Below are 6,160 nucleotides of genomic sequence, written 5' to 3'. Positions count from 1 at the left end.
GAATAATCTTCAATTTTAAACTCTGCCCAAACCTCACTTTGCTACTTTTTTTTCCCTTTTCAGGTTGCAGTATTTTCTTTAGTATTTCCTATAAGCTAGGTCTCCTTTTGATGAATTCTCCCAATTTTATCTGTGTTTTATTTTAATGTCTTCTGTATTTTTGAGCAATTTTTTTTCCTGGATACAGAATTCTTAGCTGTTTTTTTTTTCCTTTGTACCTTAAATATGTCATACCACTGCCATCTCACTTCAAAAAGTTTCAAATGAGAAATCAGCACTTAATCTTATACGTATCCCTTGTATGTGATGGATCTCTTTTCTCTTGCTGCTATCAGAACTAAAAATGTGGAACACTTGACAAATTTGGGTGTTATCCTTGAACATGGGTCATGCAACATTTCTCTGTATCATTCCAATTTTAGTGTATGTGCTGCCAAAGAGGGCAGCCTACCCTTTTCAAGTTTCATTTTTCTTGATTTAGCTTTCTCTTGGTATAAACTTTACACTGTTTTATGGAGTTCTGAGAAATTTGGTTCTGACACTTTATTTGGGAGAACAAGATTTTGGAGCTTCATCCTCACCATCTTAATCTTGCCGTTTCCCAAACTATTGGTTTTTAATGAACTTTCCCCATTAGGTAGAAATTAGTACTACAATCTCAATTTAAATGAGCACATGAATCCCTTGTCCCAAGTCATGGTTAATGATCATTTCTGTCCCCACTAGCCTTTCTTTTCACTAGCAGTGCCACATATGTCAGCAAATTCCAAAGCAACTAGTCAGTTCCTACCTGGAGGAAGTCCATCAATGCATGCACCCCTACTCTAGCTGTCTAAACCTCTCTCAGAGCCCAAATTCTGTGGAGGCTGCAGTTCTTACAAGTGGCCCATAAGGATTAATCTGGGAGATCATAGAAAACTGCTTTATTGACAAAATTGCATGATACATTTGTCAAGCTTTTTGTTTACTCCCCTGTAAGATTGCCATCTAGCCCTCTGGGGTTCAGGCCTGAGAATACCTCCAGCCAGAGGATATCCATGGGCAGTTCCCAGAAACCACAAACAACAATATTTTCCTGATGGCCTGATGGATTGGCCACCACAGAATTGGAGGATTACATTCAATATCCACCCACCCAGTATAGCATACTGTTGTTTTGGTGTGAGCCAACACTTGCGTCAGGAGCAAGACATCTATAAGATTGACTGGCAAGGACCCTGACAAACAGAATGGACAATGGAAGCAGCATGGAGCAAATTCATGGAGACTCCCATCTGGAAATGGAAAGTCACAACATTTTGTTGTCTGGATAATGTAGTCCAGATGCTGATGGTGATGCAGAGTCATGGATCTTCAGCAACAGTTTAAGTGCTTGCAATGATTTTCAATTTATATGGAATATTCTATATTTAACAGCAATTATACACACATTAGAACATACCAGCAGAGTGTAAACTTTACCCCAGAGAATAACAGCTACCCAAACAAGGGATATAGGTGGAAATGAAAGGCTAAATTTTACTTAAAGGGTGAAGATTAAAAACACTGCAGAAGAAATCACGGGTGGAGTAAAAAGAGTAGAAGGATAAATAAAGAATTCATATAAAATAATAACTCATTTTTCCAATTGGGGTCATTAAAATGGGGTGAATAACAATGTTAAAAAGGAAATGAAAAAGATGATCTACATAACTCAATTATATTTGTATGCTATTTTGAGATTTATTCTTCTAGCCATCTTTATGATTTACCTTTTTTCTGTGTCAGTATAAACCTTCTGCTTTCCCTAGTGGAGGCACAGCTTAGAAAGCAATAAGAACAGTTTAACTAAAAACAATTCTATTAATGGTGTTTTGGAATACCATTAATAATTGAAATTTGATTTAATTCAAATCTTTAGATTTCCTTGGAAGGAAAATGTAATAATTATCTATGGAAGTAAGAGACATTTAAGATGAACATTTATGTATTTAGAACAAGAATTTAAATATTTAAATTAAATATAAACTAAAAGATAAGCTTCTTGAAAGTGATTTTGTTAAAAAAATGTGGCTTCCCTGCAAACCTCTTGTTATTAAAAGTTAAATTTTTGTTTCATTTTTCTTATTGTAAGCCTATACTTTACATGCAAATGACTTTACTGATATATTTTTTAGGAGGGCCTGAGCATTGAGATTTATTTTCCAGTAGTGTGAAAATATTTCCATGATCTAATAAAAATATTTTTTCATTGATTGTGTCCTGTGGATACTGAAAACTGATGAATGAACAATCTGAAACAGTCCAGTCTAACCTCATTATCATTGCAGTTCAGTTATCACTGAGCTATAAATGTTTAAATAAGCACTTAATGTGAAACATCTGAAAGCATACTTTGATTTTCTAAATAGATTTGAATGAGTCACTAACAAAGGTCATCTTCTTATGGGAAATGAAGGATTACTGTCCTATGACTATGTATCAGTTACAGCCATGTAAACCACTTGGATTCAGAACATAGAGTCATCCCTCCTTCCTCTTCCCCTGGTGTAGTAAAAACAATTAAACAGGATAGAATCTTAACAGTGAGGGAAAATATAGATGCTATAATGGCTGGAATAATGAGATGATGTTTTACTGTTTTGGGAAATGCGGTAAAATTTCTGTTATGAAATATCTGAACAATGGTCTTGGGACTTGTTGATATAATACGACATCTAATAATTACCATGTATGTCATCCTCAGATTTGTGTTCCTGTGTATCTACCTAAATTAAGCACCATGGGGAAAAACCAGAAGTCAGATATCTAATGCAATAGGGCTCCTTTGGGAATCTGAGAGGTCAAGAAGTCAGTACACCTCTGGGCCTTAGGGAATCCAAGGTCCCAAGGCACTTTTAAAAGGGATGTTCCAGGAAAGAAGGAAAAAGGGTCACAAAATTTGGAAACAATTGTTAAGGCTAGAATTAGAACCTGGCTTATTACATCAACAGGCAGAACTTCTAATACTTGAATTACATAATTCTTTTTATCTCATGTCAATTAATTATTTAAAGAACATATCAAATCTATCACATAATTTAATTGGTTAGAAGAATAAATTTGATGATTAAAAATCCTCTTTGAAAAGGTAGGGGTGCGCTAAAGAGTTCTTCCTATGGATATTCTTTACTTTATACACTTTAATAATACGCATTGATATTTTTTAATTCTTTGGGTATAAGATATGATATAAAAATGCCCAATAACTCTGCCTTGGGTATTCTGTATTTGATATTATGCCCATTCCATACTACAAATTTTGAGAGAGAATAAAAACTTAATATATATTTAATTACATTAATTAAATAAAAATCAGGATATTTCACATCATTTCTATCCACCTACCTGTAATATGACAATAAATGAGGGTAAATCTTCCTCATTGGCATTTTTAAGACTTTTGTATTAAACAGATCAACAGAAAACAATACACATTCACTGAAGAGAAATAAAACGGACTTTAGAAAGATGAAAGCTAATGAGTCATAATATGCAAAAATGATAGAAATAAATTATGCAAACAAGGACAATGAAAAGAAAGAATCAGTGAAGGAATAAAGGTAATTCCTCCAAAGGAAAAGTCATTTTGGGGATTTGGTCTAGCAAGGAGTAGATGCAGATAGAAGCCTTCTGCACCTGCCATCCCACCTCCTGGTTGTCTGTTTACTCTTTGGGACTGTGCTTCTTATGCATGCACAACCAAATGCAAACTCCTCAATGGAGCCAAAGGCAGAAGTTTCTGTTTGTCACACCTTGGATACCCTCATGTTACAACTCTTTGTCTATATACCAATAAACAGAAAATGTTAAGGATTCTAAGAGAAGAATCATTCAGAAGTATAGATCTGATGCCTGACCTTTCTTCTTGGACAAAAGCAGTGAACAAAACTAAATTCTTGCATCTATGGAAAAAGAGAAGTGTTTACGTGTATGGTGGGATATGTGAGTCAGGGCAGCATTTAAATAATGTTGAGGCTTGGCATGTCACCTAGACAATGTTATCTAGAGTATACAAAACTAAATAAGATAATTTATCTGACATGGGTTAGTTAAAAGAAGGAAGTTTTAAGCAGTTGATGTTGGTTCCAAGGAACGATCTTTTCTCAAAAGAGAGATACCCATGCTGCACTCTCATTCTTTATACCACATACATTATACCACATACATTATACTCATACATTATACCACAATGTATAAATTACATATATGAAAAAAAATCCCAATGGATGGGATTATAAGTCAATAATAACATACTTAGAGTAATATTTAACAAGTTTGTAATTGCCTTCTGATTGTTGTAATTTTAGCAATTTGATATGGTTATGAATTCCAAAAATAGATATTGGATTATGTTTGTAATCTGATCTGTACCTGGGCCTGATTGAGTTATGATTAGGGCTTTAATTGGGCCATGTCATTAGGGTATTGAGTCCCTGCCCCTTGGTGGGTGGGGATTCACAGATAAAGGCATGACAAAGGACAGAGTTGCAGGCTTTCAGTGTTGGAGTTTTGATGCTGGAGTTTGATTCTGAAGCCGGAGCCCCAGAGAGAGAAACAGAGTCATTTGCCTGATAGTCTAGCTGACCCTGTGGAGGAAACAGAGGAGCTGAGCCCAGAGGAGCCCAGAAAGCTTGAACCCTCACAGATGTCAGCAGCCATCTTGCTCCAACATGCGGAAATACTTTGGTGAGGGAAGTAATTTATGCTTTATGGCCTTGTAACTGTAAGCTCCTACCCCAAATAAATACCCTTTATAACACTCAGCAGATTTCTGGTATTTTGCTAGCACCCATTTGGCTGTCTAATACAGTAATTTATAGTTTTCCTTCCACCTACCCTTTTATTGCTTTCTTTTGTTTTGTTTTTTTTTAAACTAAAAATAACTCTCTTAGCAATCATTTATAACTTTAAAATATTTGATAGGCTTCAAGTTGCAAAAATACATTTAAATAAAATTTTATTGAAGTACATAATTTATACATGAACATACATAAACAATAAGTGTATAGTATAAGTTGTGAATTTACCCAAAAAATATGCATGTCATCATACAAGTCTCCCATACATTGCCCCACCACCCAAATCCTGCTTTGTTGTGAAACATTTGTTGCAAACTATGAAAGAGCATTGCCAAAACATGACTACTAACTATAACATTGGTGTATTTTCAACCAGTTATTAACACCCTGTATTAGTATTACATATTTGTTATAGTTCCTGGTAGGAAATTCTCCTATTTCTTTTGTTAACCACAGTCCATCTTCCACCACTGGATTCCCTGTGTTATACAGTCTCATGCTTTGTACAACCTATTCAAAATGTACAGTCGATGGCTCTCACTTTCACCATAGAGTTGTGCTGTCACCACCTCAATCAATTTTAGAATGCCCAACATACATTTTAACTTATATAATGCCAGTTTACATAACACAAAACCACTTCTTATGTAGTGGAGCTACCTTGTTACACAGTATTTTCTATCGTCTTGTTTACCTAGAGCCTGGCTAGTTATCACCTCCAAATCAAACAATAATTGTCTTTGTTTTTGTTTGATTTTAAATGCTGTTACCCATTTCATACCCCATCATGTGTATCTATAAATTCCATTTGGAGTTTTTATTATACCATGTAGGGTGAATGGAAAACTTTTTTATTTTTGTGAAATTTGATGATGGTTTAACAGAAAGGGAAATATAGTAAAGTATCAGAAGTTAAATTTCATAATTTGTGGGCACACTTTCCTATATATTAGTTTTTTTAACTCTAAAATTACTTTTTAATATTTTAATTTTTTAAAAGAAGCATTAGATGACAAAATTTGCATAAAAATAAAGGTGAGAAAGAAATAAGCAGGAGGATTGTGGCAATATGGTGTCAGATTAGGCAGATAAAGTTCAGTACTCTCGTAAATACTATGGAGAAAGAGCCAAAAGGTGCCTGAGGGGCCTGCTTTGGGGGTCAGCAGACCTGGATGGTGCTTCACAGTTCCCAGGAGGGTGAAAGACAGACAGATGAAAAAGCTGAAACAAACTGTGAGTTTACTAAACCTCCCAGCCACCAGGAAGGGCTCTCTTCCCCCACCCTCAATATATTCAACAGGGATAAAATCCTGGAACATTGCAACTGACTGAGAGGAGAG

General features: G+C 35.0%; 1 non-coding gene across 1 annotated transcript; it reads right to left on the bottom strand.

Moving 5' to 3' along the window:
• Positions 1 to 339: 339 nt before the first annotated feature.
• LOC111758875 (U6 spliceosomal RNA) lies at positions 340 to 444 on the bottom strand. Its single transcript, XR_002793013.2, has one exon. It is a non-coding gene; the product is annotated as a U6 spliceosomal RNA (small nuclear RNA).
• Between the last annotated feature and the right edge of the window lie 5,716 nt (positions 445 to 6,160).

Source organism: Dasypus novemcinctus, chromosome 15 (assembly GCF_030445035.2).
Source record: "Dasypus novemcinctus isolate mDasNov1 chromosome 15, mDasNov1.1.hap2, whole genome shotgun sequence".
In the NCBI taxonomy this organism is placed as follows: Eukaryota; Metazoa; Chordata; class Mammalia; order Cingulata; family Dasypodidae; genus Dasypus; species Dasypus novemcinctus.
This window is presented reverse-complemented; position numbering and strand designations above follow the sequence as displayed.